At 45.4% G+C, this 14,374-nt stretch overlaps 1 pseudogene; it reads left to right on the plus strand.

Annotated features, from left to right (window-relative positions):
• Window positions 1–650: 650 nt before the first annotated feature.
• The window catches only part of LOC123450631, a 74,552-nt pseudogene continuing 60,828 nt past the window's right edge, over window positions 651–14,374 (plus strand).

Genomic DNA, 14,374 nt, shown 5'->3' on the forward strand with positions numbered 1-14,374 from the left:
GTGAGTGTCAGAACTTGCCATCATTGTAGCAATGACGACAAGCACGCGTGTGTGGACCAGCACAAGCAACAATCATACAGATGTAACAACCACCAATCCTGATGTGAATGATGAAATTGATGACGAAACACAAGGGGAAGAAGAAGAGGGACAATCATCATTCATGCCAACTCAACCACCTTATGTTGGACAAATATTTAGTTCATTTGAAGATGCCAAAAAATACTATCAGAGATATGCTTGTTCCATGGATTTTCTGTAAACACAGAATACCATAGAAAAATAAAAAAAACTACTGAGTATAGGAGAGGTGATATAAGGTGCTACAAGGCGCGAAAGAACAAGAAGGTTCAAGGTGTTGTGCTTGTCGTGCCAGAACGAAAGAGAGGCATCACTCTCAAGAAGGAATGCCCTCCCAGAATGAGGCTAAACATAGATGGAGCCTGGTGTGTGGTCACCAAGTTTTTTGAAGAACACAACCACAATATGATAAACAAGCTTGACCTAGTAAGATTTCAGAGCGCCCATAGAGGATTCGGTCCTCACGAGACGAAATTTATAAAGTTGCTACATGATTGTAATGTCAGTACTTCAAGAATGGTCTAGATACTGTCCCTGATCCACAACACAAAGATGGGAGTCTGCGTAGCATGGCGTACCTACCATCAAACATCACAAACCTAAAGGCAAAGTACCATAGAGAGAGCAAGTTGGCTGACATAGAGGACACGATTGCCTACTTCAAAGAGAAAGCAAAATAAGATCTTGATTTCTTCTACAGAATAAGACTGGATGATGAGGACCGGGTCAAAAACATGTATTGGGTGGATGGTGCAGCAAAAAGAGCCTACAAGCATTTTCATGATTGCATTTCTTTTGACACGACATATCTCACGAATATGTACAAGATGCCATGTGCTTTGTTCATAGGAATAAATAACCACAATCAGTCCTTGCAGTTCAGTTGCGGCCTCGTGCAGAACAAAGATTTTGATGGTTACATTTGGTTGTTCAATACCTTCTTGGAGTGCATGGGTGGAATTTCTCCAATGAACATAATAACAGACCAGGACTTGAGCATGCATGGAGGCATATATGAGGTCTTCCCAATGGCAGTGCATAGACACTGCATGTGGCATATTATTAAGAAGGGAGAAGAGACTCTAGGATCGTTCTTTGCTGACCGTACAGATCTACACAAGGCATTTGAGTTGTGTGTGGACCACAACTTGATAGCGGAAGAGTTTGAATGGAGCTGGATGGCTATGATTGAAAAATATCAAGTCCACGACAACGAGACCCTTAAGAACCTGTGGGAGAAGCGCATGTACTGGGTGCCAACCTATTTTATGCAGTGCTTCTATCCATTTCTGCAAACTACGCAACGCAGTGAGGGTTTCAATGGTGTTTTGAAGCGTTACATGAGCCCCGACAACTCATTGCTGCAGTTTGGCAAGCAATATTCATCTCTACAACAAAAAATATTGGTATCGGAGCTGCAGCAAGAAGCGAACACCATGGTGAAGCAACCTAAATTACTAACATACTTACCGATGGAGAGGCAGATGAGCAAGATATACACTAACAAAATCTTTTACAAGTAAGTGTATGCTCGTACGGTCTTAGTTGCCAAGTATGGCACAATGCATTCAATGTAGAAAAGTATAAAAAACAAAATGTTGATTGATAAAACAAGAACAAGTCTGCATGCCTTGTGTTGAAAAAAGAAGCAAACAAAATATGAAATATGTTTGCCATGGGTACTGGTTTTGAAGTTGCCATTTGAAGTGAATAAATGTCTGCAAGATGAAAATGGAATACAAAATGAGTAGTTGGAAAACAAATCATAGCCGTCGTGTGATGTGTAAAAAATTGTTGTTGTTGTTGGGGAACGTTGCATGGGAAACAAAAAAATTTCCTATGCACACGAAAGACCTATCATGGTGATGATCATCTACGAGAGGGGAGATCGGATCCACATACCCTTGTAGATCGCTAAGCGGGAAGCGTTACGAAACTCAGTTGATGTAGTCGAACGTCTTAACGATCCGAATCACAAGCGTCCCACGAACTCCGTCCCAATCTTGTACCGAACGAATGACACCTTCGCGTTCAGCACACGGTCAACTCGATGACGATCTCCGCCTTCTTGATCCGGCAAGAGAGACGAAGAGGTAGATGAATTCTCCGGCAGCACGACGGCGTGGCAGTGATGGTGGTGTTTCTACTTCGGCATGGCTTCGTCGTGCTGTACCGAACTAGCTACGGGGTGTCACAAAGTGGTGGAGGGAGAGAGGGCTGCACAATGGCTTGGGGTGCAAAAAGCCTGTCAAACCTCCACTATATATAGGAGGAACAAGAGGGAGGGTTGGCTTGGCTCCTACTCCAAGGAGGAGATTCGACCGAGCCCAAGAGGGAGGAGTCCTCCTCCAATTCGGTTCGGTGGAGGATTCCTTCCCAACTTGTCCACCTCCTTCCTTTTTTTCCTTTTCCTTTTATTTTTGCTTTCAGCCGAAATAGGTTTATTGGGCTGGCCTCACCAGCCCACTAAGGACTGGTGCACCACCCATGGGCCTATTAGGTCCTCTCCCGGGTGGGTGGCCCCTCCCGGTAAAACCCCAGAACCCATTCGTCACTCCCGATACTTTACCGGTAATGCCCGAAATATTTCTGGAAGCCAAATGCAACATTCCTAGATATCAATCTTCATTTTCAGACCATTCCAGAAACCCTCGTGATGTCCGGGATCTCATTCGGGACTCTAAACAACATTCAGTTACCAACATCAATAATTCAACTATACCAAAACGTCACCGAACCTTAAGTGTGCACACCCTGTAGGTTCGAGAACTATGCACACATGACCTGAGATACTCTCCGGTCAATAAACAATAGCGGGACCTGGATGCCCATATTGGCTCCTACATATTCTACGAAGATCTTATCGGTTGAACCTCTATGTCAAAGATTCAGTTAATCCCGTATAATGTTCCCTTTGTCCTTCGGTATGTTACTTGCCCGAGATTCGATCGTCGGTATCTCTATGCCTATTTCAATCTCGTTACCAACAAGTCTATTTAATCATTCTGTAATACAAGATCCCATGGATAACTCTTTAGCCACATTTCTTGCAAGGCTTATTTGTGATGTTGTATTACCGGGTGGGCCCTGAGATACCTCTTCGTCATACGGAGTGACAAATCCCAGTCTTGATCCCTGCTAACTCAAAGGACAGCTTCAGAGATACCTGTAGAGCACATTTATAGTCACCCACTAACATTGCGACGTTTGATACACACAAGGCATTCCTCCGGTGTGAGTGAGTTACATGATCTCATGGTCATAGGAACGTATACTTGACATTAGAAAACAATAGCAACAAAATGACACGATCACATGCTATGTTTATAGTTTGGGTCTTGTCCATCACATCATTCTCCTAATGACGTGATCCCGTTATCAACTCACAACACTTGTCTATGTCTAGGAAACCTTAACCATCTTCGATCTACGAGCTAGTCAACTAGAGGCTCACTAGCGACATTGTTTTGTCTATATATCCACACATGCATTTGTGTTTCCATTCAATACAATTATAGCATCAATAATAACTGATTATCTTGAAACAGGAAATATAATAATAACTATTTTATTATTGCCTCTAGGGCATATTTCCAATAGTCTCCCACTTGCACTAGAGTCAATAATCTAGCTTCACATCTCTATGTGATTTACAATGTAATGAATCTAACACCCATATAGTTCTGGTGTTGATCATGTTTTGCTCGTGGAAGAGGCTTAGTGAGCGGATCTGCAACATTCAAATCCGAGTGCACTTTGCAAATATTTATGTCCTCCTCCTTGATGTAATCGTGGATGGCATTGAAGCGTCGCTTTATGTATCTGGTCCTCTTGTGAAACCTTGGTTCCTTGGCTAGAGCGATGGCACCAGTGTTGTCATAGAACAGATTGATTGGGTCTAGTGCACTTGGGACTATTCCAAGATCTGACATGAACTGCTTCATCCAGATACCCTCCGTAGCCGCCTCTGAGGCAACTATGTACTCCGCTTCACATGTAGAATCAGCTATGACGCTTTGCTTGGAACTGCACAAGCTTACCGCACCCCCATTAAGAATAAATACGTATCCAGTTTGTGACTTAGAGTCATCCGGATTAGTGTCAAAGCTTGCATCGACGTAACCCTTTACGACGAGCTCTTCACCACCTCCATAAACGAGAAACATTTCCTTAGTCCTTTTCAGGTACTTCAGAATATTCTTGACCGCTGTCCAGTGCTCCACTCCTGGATTACTTTGAAATCTGCCTGCCATACTTATGGCAAGGCTGACATCTGGTCTCGTGCACAACATTACATACATGATAGACCCTATGGCTGAAGCATAGGGGACAACACTCATCGTTTCTCTATCTTCTGCAGTTACTGGGCATTCAGTCTTACTCAACTTTATACCTTGTAACACAGGCAAGAACCCCTTCTTCGAATGTTCCATTTTGAACTTCTTCAAAATCTTATCAAGGTATGTGCTTTGTGAAAGTCCTATCAGACACCTTGATCTATCTCTATAGATCTTAAGGCCCAATATGTAAGCAGCTTCTCCCAGGTTCTTCATTGAAAAACTTTTATTCAAGTAATCCTTTATGCTTTCCAAAAACTCTACATTGTTTCCAATCAGCAATATGTCATCCACATATAATATTAGAAACTCTATAGAGCTCCCACTCACTTTCTTGTAAATACAAGCTTCTCCAAAAACTTGTATAAACCCGAACGCCTTGATCACCTCATGAAAGCGCTGATTCCAACTCCGAGATGCTTGCAACAGTCCATAAATGGATCGTTGGAGCTTGCACACTTTGCCAGCATTCTCTGGATCGACAAAACCTTCCGGTTGTATCATATACAACTCTTCCTTAAGAAACCCATTAAGGAATGATGTTTTGACATCCATCTACCAAAATTTCATAATCGAAAAATGCAGCTATTGCTAACATGATTCTGACGGACTTAAGCATTGCTACGGGTGAGTAAGTCTCATCATAGTCAACTCCTTGAACTTGTGAAAAACCCTTTGCCACAAGTCAATCTTTATAGATGGTCACATTACCGTCAATGTCCGTCTTCTTCTTAAAGATCCATTTGTTCTGAATGGCCTTTCGGCCTTCAGATAATACTTCCAAAGTTCATACTTAGTTTTCATACATAGATCCTATCTTGGACTTCATGGCCTCTAGCCATTTGTTGGAATCCGGGCTCACCATTGCATCTTGATAGCTTGTAGGTGCATTATTGTCCAACAAAAAAATCGACAAGACATGATTCCCGTACCACTTTGGAGCAGTACGTGCCCTTGTCGACCTACAAGGTCCGATAGCAACTTGATTTGAAGTTTCATGATCATCATCATTAATTTCATCTTCAACTGGTGTAGCTTCGACGGAAACTTCTTTCTGTCCTACGCCACCACCTGGTTGAAGAAAAGTTTCTACAACCTCATCAAGTTCTATCTTCCTCCCACTCAAATCTTTTGAGAGAAACTCTTTCTCAAGAAAAGCTCTGTTTTTAGTGACAAACACTTTGCCCTCGGATTTGAGATAGAAGGTATACCCAACTTTGTCTCTTTTGGGTAACCTACGAAGACACACTTTTCCGCTTTGGGTTCCATCTTTTCAGGCTGAAGCTTTTTGACATAAGCATCACATCCCCAAACTTTAAGAAACGACAACTTTGGCTTCTTGCCATATGATAGTAAATATGGTGTCGACTCAAGGGATTTTGATGGTGCCCTATTTAAAGTGAATGCAGTTGTCTCCAATGCATAGCCCCAAAACGATAACGATAAATCGGTAAGAGACATCATAGAATGCACCATATCTAATAAAGTACGATTACGACGTTCGGACACACCATTGCACTGTGGTGTTCCAGGCGGTGTCAACTGTGAAACAATTCCATATTGTCTTAAGTGAGCACCAAACTCGTAACTCAGATACTCAGCTCCTCGATCAGATCGTAGGAATTTGATCTTCTTGTTACGATGATTTTCGACTTCACTCTGAAATTGCTTGAACTTTTCAAACGTTTCAGACTTGTGCTTCATCAAGTAAATATAACCATACCTACTAAAATCATCAGTGAAGGTGAGAAAATAATGATATCCACTGCACGCCTCTATGCTCATCGGTCCGCACACATCAGTATGTATGATCTCCAACAAGTCACTTGCACGTTCCATTGTTCCGGAGAACTGAGTCTTAGTCATCTTGCCCATGAGACATGGTTCACATGTGTCAAGTGATTTAAAATCAATTGACTCCAAAAGTCCATCAGCATGGAGTTTCTTCATGCGTTTTACATCAATATGACCTAAGCAGCAGTGCCACAAGAAAGTGGCGCTATCATTATTAACTCTACATCTTTTGGTCTCAATGTTATGGACATGAGTGTCATCACTATCGAGATTCAGTATGAACAAACCCCTCAATTGGGTGCATGACCATAAAAGATATTACTCATATAAATAGAACAACCATTATTCTCTAACTTAAATGAGTAATCATCTCGCAATAAACAAGATCCAGATATAATGTTCATGCTCAACGCACGCAGTAAATAGCAATTATTTAAGTTCATCACTAATCCCGATGGTAACTGATGTGAGATCATGCCGACGGAGATCGCATCAACCTTGGAACCATTTCCACGTGCATCGTCACTTCATCCTTCGCCAGCCTTCATTTATTCCGTAGTTCCTGTTTTGAGTTGCAAATGTGAGCAACAGAACCGGTATCAAATACCCAGGCACTACTACGTGAGCTCGTGAGGTACACACCAATAACATGTATATCAAATATACCTTGTTTGGCGTTGGCCGCCTTCTTATCGGACAGATACCTGGGGCAGTTTCGCTTCCAGTGACCAGTTCCCTTGCAATAATCACACTCAGTTTCTGGCTTAGGTCTAGCCTTGGGTTTCTTCGTCAGAGGGGCAACAGATTTGCCACTCTCCTTTGAGTTACCCTTCTTTCCTTTACCATTTTTCTTGAAACTGGTGGTCTTATTGACCATCAACACTTGATGATCTTTCTGGATTTCTAACTCAGCAACTTTCAGCATCGCAAACAGCTCGATGAGTGACTTATTCATCCCTTGCATGTTATAGTTCAACACGAAGCTCTTATAGCTAGGTGGCAGTGACTGAAGAAATCTGTCAGTGACAACCTCTTGCGGGAGATTAATTCCCTAATCAACAAGACTATTAGAGTACCCAGACATTCTGAGTATGTGTTCACGGACAGACCTGTTGTCGGAGGGATAACCCCGGGGTAGGCTCATCGAGCCTACTCCTTCGCCTTCAATCAAGAAGGAACAATGAGAACCATTCTGCAAAGCCCAAGTCCCCCCTGTCCGGTTAGGAAGTACGTGTCGGCTGGGGGCGAGACGACCAACTCTATGGCCGGCCAGGAAGCACCTGCCGGCTAGAGGCAAGATGGCTACCTCCCCCTGGCCGTCTAGGCCAAGCAAGCCGGCTACGGGCGAGGCGGCCGTGCCCAGGCCGGCTAGTCAAGCGACTAGCCAACTAGGGGGCTCAAGTTACATCAGACCGTAGGTCATGGCGAGACCCTACAGTTAAAGGTGGCTATGCGTCAGCAAAGGTACTGGATCCGGGTGCATGGCAGTACAACATCGGCGGCCACGCTGCTGACCTCCTCCGGCTCCGATCCATCACCCTGCACAGTGTCGGCCTGTCAAACTCCCACTCCATTACTACACTCGGCATGGGAACAGTGGAGATGGCTGTACTGTCTGCCCATGACGATTCTCGCTAGACGACGCCGGCCGTACCGCACTTGTCCTGCGTCAATCTTACGCGGGAGCCTTATTGGCTAGCCGGCGGATCCCACAGCCAGACGGGACCTCGCAGCCGGCGGGCCCCTCTAGCGACAAGACAAGACCCCGTGGGCCCCCTGGCCAGCCGGCGAGGCTACCAGCCGGGTCGCACTCTTGTACTTTTATCCATATTGTAGGTCGGTGGGTTCGTCTATAAAACCCCCCGCCCCCTCCATGCAGAGGGTCGATCAACTCAGCATACACACACACCACATAGGAGAGGCAGACGCGAGGCGGCAGCTCCTTCTTCCTCCTCTACAATAGAGCTCCAGGAGCACTTTGTAGTCCCATTCATACATCATACACTCCGGCAGGATTAGGGGTGTTATCTCTACGGAGACCCATGAACCCGGGTACATCATGCATTCCATGCTTGTACCATCCTCGTTCCCAGCGCCCTCCGGTGCAACTTCGGTTCCCACCATCTTTAGCCTACCCATGGCTTATGTTGTGAGTAAACACCGACATTTGGCGCCCACCATGGGGCCGTCCGCGCCATCGGATGGCTTCATGCGCTGGGTGGGGCCGTGCACTTACGCCACTAGACGCATCGCGTCCTGACCGATCTGCATGCCCATGGAGCCTGCTTTCGATGAGGCTTCACCGATGATGATCGACGTCCCAGTCCGTCATGCGGACTCTGATGGGGAGTCCGACGACGAGTCGCTCCCCAGCGTCGTCGTCGCTGCTATGGAGAACCTCAGCGTTCTCTTTAGCGACTTGCGTCTCGGCGATGGCCCTTGCTACCCTGGCGAGGACTTCGACGTTGAGGCGTTATGTGCCAGCTTCAGTAGGCTCTCTCTCGCTGAGACGCCTACATTTGACGTGTACCCCAGCAACGTGCTCGTCTTCGACGGTCCACCATCGTCTGCGGGGTTCCTCACCCCGTATCATGTCGCCGTCGTCTCCAACGTCGTGGAGGTGATGGTCATTGGCGCCGGCACCAGTAAGGCTCATGGCAAGGCATCGACTGACGTTGGTGAGCCCGCTGCTGTCTTCGCCGACACTCTTCATGCCACCCTTGACGGCTTTAAGACACCCATCACCACCTCCACAAACCCCACCGACGCGCGGGACTCGCTGGAGGAGGCTCGCAGGCAGATCTTGGAGGAGGTCATTGCCATTGCTATGGCTAAATGCCGGATGGAGGCCGCACAGCGCGAGTATAACTCCACTTATGGCCTCACTCCGGTTTCTGAGGGCCCTAGCCGGCTTAGCGCGGTCCGCGGCCATGGCCGTGTCATTGCCAAGATCCTAGGCGGCAAGCAGCCCATCTACGAGACTCGTGCGGCCAACTTACGGACGGCCCAGGCGGCCATGGCAGAAATGCCAGGCTTGGAGGGCGAGGAGCGCGTCCATCAGGAGAAACGGGTCAAGGATCTCCTTGACGCCGCCAACGAGCAGCACACACGGCTTGACCCCAGTCAGACTCAGTCGAGTCTCCGGGACCCAATCCCGGAGCGGGCCGTAACCCCAGCGGTCATCATCAAGCCGAGGGATCTTCCTCGCATCGCACTTCTGGCCGGAAGGGCGAGGGCAGCCACGACAGGCGTTCTTAGTGCCAGAGCGAGCCTACCTCGAGCCGGCGTTGCAGAGATGATGAGAGTGATTCAGTGTATGAGGTACCTCGTCCGGGGAGGACCCATGCCGCCGGCTCACAAGGCACCCTTCCGATCACGGCTCAGATCGGTGCTCGCGTCCCACATGGCGACAACGACGCCCGCAAGCGTCTCAACGCCCTGGCGCAGTCAGCTCTTCTCGAGGAAGACGGTCCCATCGGTCCGGCATGCTTCGGCCTTCGGATCCGGGGGAGCCATTTCCCCGAGGCTTCACTCTTCCTCGGGACACCCCCCAAGTATAACGACACAGCTAAGCCAGAAGATTGGCCGATCGACTATACCACCGCTGTTGGCATCGCTAGGGGCAACAAGCGCGTAGCCGTCCGCTATGTGCCACTCATGCTAGCCGGCTCGGCTAGGACATGGCTTAATAGCCTTCCAGCCGGCAGCGTCAACTCATGGGTTGACTTCGAGGATGCGTTCCTCCACAACTTCACTCGCACCTACCAGCGCCCTGGTCGGCCTCGCGAGCTGGCCATGTGCGTCCAGAGGCGCGACTACGTCATGCGTTGGACGGAGCTTCGCAACTCCTGCGAGGGAGTGCATGAGGTACATGCCATCCAGTACTTCATCGACGGCTTCCGAGACGGCACTCTCCTCAAGCACAAGCTCATGTGCTCCGAGCCCACCTCTCTGGTGGTGCTCATGGCCAAGGCGGACAAGTACGCCACGGCTGACTACGCGATGCGGGTCAAGGTGACCGCCTCGGATAAGGTTGTCCCCACGCCGACTACTCCCAAGCCGGCTGGCGACAATCGAGGCGGCCTAAACAACAACATGCGCAAGGCGGATCAACTTGATTCGAGCACAGCCAGCGAGGGTGACGACAAGCACAGCGAGCGCAAGCGCGGGCGCGAGGTGAATGACATGGTCCCCCCCGGTTCCCCGATACATGCATTGGTCTGAAAAGCCCATCACATGGAGCCGGGTTGACCATCCTACGGTGATGCCAAATCCTGGCTCATACGCACTCGTCCTCGACCCCACTTTCGCCTCCCAGAGGCTCACCTGTCGGTTCTCCCGGGTGTTGGTCGACGGTGGCAGCAGCATCAATATCCTCTACCTCGACACCCTTCTCAAGTTCGGGCTCTAGCCGACCAACACTGTCTTCCACGGCATCGTGTCAGGACAGTCCTGCTCACCGATCGGCAAAATCCAGATGGACGTCCTTTTCGGCGACAAGGCTTGATACGTCTCCAACGTATCTATAATTTTTGATCGTTCAATGCTATTACATTATCAACTTTGGATGTTTTATATGCATGAATATGCTATTTTATATTATTTTTGGGACTAACCTATTGACCTAGAGCCCAGTGCGAGTTCGTGTTTTTCCCTTGTTTTTGACCTTTTTCAAATAGGAATATCAAACGGAGTCCAAACGGAATAAAACTTGTTCTCGAGGAAGCCACGAGCCAGGGAGGCGCGCCCACCCCCTTGGGCGTGCCTGGGGGGCTCGTGACTCCCTCGTGGGTCCCCCTGACTTGTTATCGATGCCATCTGGTCTTATAAATACAGAAACGTATAGAAATAAACCTAGATTGGGAGTTCCGCCGCCGCATGCCTCTGTAGCCACCAAAAACCAATCAGGAGCCCGTTCCGGCACCGTGCCGGAGGGGGAATCCATCTCCGGTGGCCATCTTCATCATCCCGGCGATCTCCATGACGAGGAGGGAGTAGTTCTCCCTCGGGGCCGAGGGTATGTACCAGTATCTATGTGTTTGATCTCTCTCTCTCTCTCGTGTTTTTGAGATGTCATGATCTCGATGTATCGCGAGCTTTGCTACTATAGTTGGATCCTATGATGTTCTTGCACGTGTCTATCTGTGGTGACAATGGGATATTCATGTGAGTACTTGATGTATGTTTTGGTGATCAACTTGCAGGTTTCGTGACATCGGGAACCTATGCATATGGGTTGGCACACGTTTTGACTCTCCGGTAGAAACTTTGGGGCACTCTTTGAAGTTCTATGTGTTTGTTGAATAGATGATTCTGAGATTGTGTGATGTATATCGTATAATCATGCCCACGGATACTTGAGGTAACAATGGAGTATCTAGGTGACATTAGAGTCTTGGTTGATGTGTGTATTAAGGTGTTATTCTAGTACGAACTCTAGGATAGATTGAACGGAAAGAATAGCTTCGTGTTATTTTACTACGGACTCTTGAATAGATCGATCAGAAAGAATAACTTCGTGGTGGTTTCTTACCCGACAATAATCTCTTCGTTTGTTCTCCTCTATTAGTGACTTTGGAGTGACTCTTTGTTGCATGTTGAGGGCTAGTTAAATGATCCAATTATGTTATCATTGTTGAGAGAACTTCACTAGTGAAAGTATGAACCCTAGGCCTTGTTTCCACGCATTGCAATACCGTTCGTGCTTACTTTTACTATTAATTACCTTGCTGTTTTTATAATTTAAGATTACAAAAACCTATATCTACTATCCATATTGCACTTGTATCACCATCTCTTCGCCGAACTAGTGCACCTATACAACATACCATTGTATTGGGTGTGTTGGGGACACAAGAGACTCTTTGTTATTTGGTTGCAGGGTTGCTTGAGAGAGACCATCTTCATCCTACTCCTCCCGCGGATTGATAAAACTTAGGTCACCTACTTGAGGGAAAATTTCTAGTGTCCTACAAACCTCTGCACTTTGAGTCCCAACAACGTCTACAAGGAGAAGGTTGCGTAGTAGACATCAAGCTATTTTCTGGCGCCGTTGCCGGGGAGGTTAGCGCTTGAAGGTATATCCTTAGATCTTGCAATCGAATCTTTTAGTTTCTTATTTTATCACTAGTTTAGTTTATGAAAATAAAAGTACAAACTAAAAAAATGGAATTAAGGTTGCCTCATATGCTTCATCTTTTTAATGTCTTTCGTGAAAATGATGGAAATGAAAATTGTGCTCAAGTGCTAAAATAAGAATTACATAGAATGCTTGGCATAAAATATGTGAATGATGAGCATGATTGCAATGTTGTTAGTATGAATTCTTTGATACCCATGATGCTAATGATATGCAAAGCCACAAGCTTGGGGATGCTATGTTTGATGAAGATGATCTTTTTAGTTCCCCCACTTTGAATGATCAAAATTATTATGATGAAAGCATGCCCCCTATCTATGATGATTATTGTGATGATACTTATGCTATAAAGAAGAATTATAATAAAACTTGTCACAATTATGAGTACCCTCTTACTGAGCATTACTCTTTTAATGTGGAAACAATTCGTAGTGTTCAAGTCTTTTACGCTACTCCCACTACTATTGATGAAAATAAATTTCCTTATGTGGAGAGTAGTAAAATTTCTATGCTTGTAGATCATGAAAAGAATGCTTTAGGTGCTGGTTATATTGTTGAATTCATTCATGATGCTACTGAAAATTATTATGAGAGAGAGGATCATATGCTTCTACATATTGCAATAATATCAAGCTTCCTCTCCATGTGTTGAAACTTTTGAAGTCATGCTTGTTTTATCTTCCTATGCTAGTTGATTCTTGCTCCAATAAATTGTTTGATCACAAAATCCCTATGCATAGGAAGTGTGTTAGACTTAAATGTGCTAGTCATATGCTCCATGATGCTTCCATTATGTTTCAATCCTTATCTTTTATGTGAGCATCATTAAAATCATCATGCCTAGCTTGAAAGGCATTAAAGAAAAGTGCTTGTTGGGAGACAACCCAATATGTAGCCTTACTGTTTTTGTGTGTTCACATGATTAATATACCGTATTAATCATGTTTTATGGCCTTAGTTTCAATAAAGTTCCAAGTAAAGCCTTTATGATTAGTTTGGGTGATAGTTGTTTGATCATGCTGAAAAAGACAGGAACTTTGTGCTCGCGAAATCATTTCTAATTTCTATCTAGAGAGTGATTTTAGGTTGATTATTTTTTCTGATGATTTATATACAAATTGCCTTAATTTTCTTATTTTTTCAGAATTTTTGGAAGTGCAGAAGTATGGTTATCATTCAGATCATTACAAACTGTTCTGTTTTTGACAGATTCTGTTTTCAATGCATAGTTTGCTTGTTTTGGTGTATCCATAGATTATATTGAGTAATATAAATTGTGGAAATAGTAAGATGCAGTAGGCATTGTGTGGAAATAATTATGAGTCTTGTTTTGACAGTACCCAAGTGATTGGTTTGCTAGTTATCATACTAACCCATCTCACGAAGTTCCGTTAAGTTTTGTGTTGTGAAGTTTTTAAGTTTGGGGTAGAGTTTCGATGGACTATGGAACAAGGAGTGGAAAAATAATAAGCTTGGGGATTCCCAAGGCACCCCAAAGCCATATTCAAGGACACCAAAGAGTCTAAGCTTGGGGATGCCCCGGGAAGGCATCCTGTCTTCCGTCTTCAATCCATCGGTAACTTTACATGGGGCTATATTTTTATTCACCACATGATAAGTGTTTTTCTTGGAGCGTCATTTTCTTTTATTAATACTTGCTTGCTGTTATTTAGATTTTGCATCATTTAGTTCAATAAAAATGTCAAGGATAGCCTTTACCATGCTTAATTTGCAAGTTTAGGAGTTGCTGTTCCAAAACAAAAAGTTTGCTTGTAGTGTAAAACTTACCTAGAATTTTCTGTATGTCAGAATCACTTGAAATTTGGACACATTATGATCTTATAAATTCTCTACAGCTTGGAATTGTTTCAGATTTTTTGGAGTTAATTAAGTTTGGATCTTGCTGCATTCTTCACAGACTATTCTGTTTAGGCAGATTGCTGTTATGTTTGCATTGTTCCATATGTTTGCTTGCTTAATGATTCCATTTGAGGATGGGAGTTTCAAATATGCAGAGGCATTT

The sequence above is a fragment of the Hordeum vulgare genome, chromosome 4H, assembly GCF_904849725.1.
Source record: "Hordeum vulgare subsp. vulgare chromosome 4H, MorexV3_pseudomolecules_assembly, whole genome shotgun sequence".
NCBI classification, from domain to species: Eukaryota; Viridiplantae; Streptophyta; class Magnoliopsida; order Poales; family Poaceae; genus Hordeum; species Hordeum vulgare.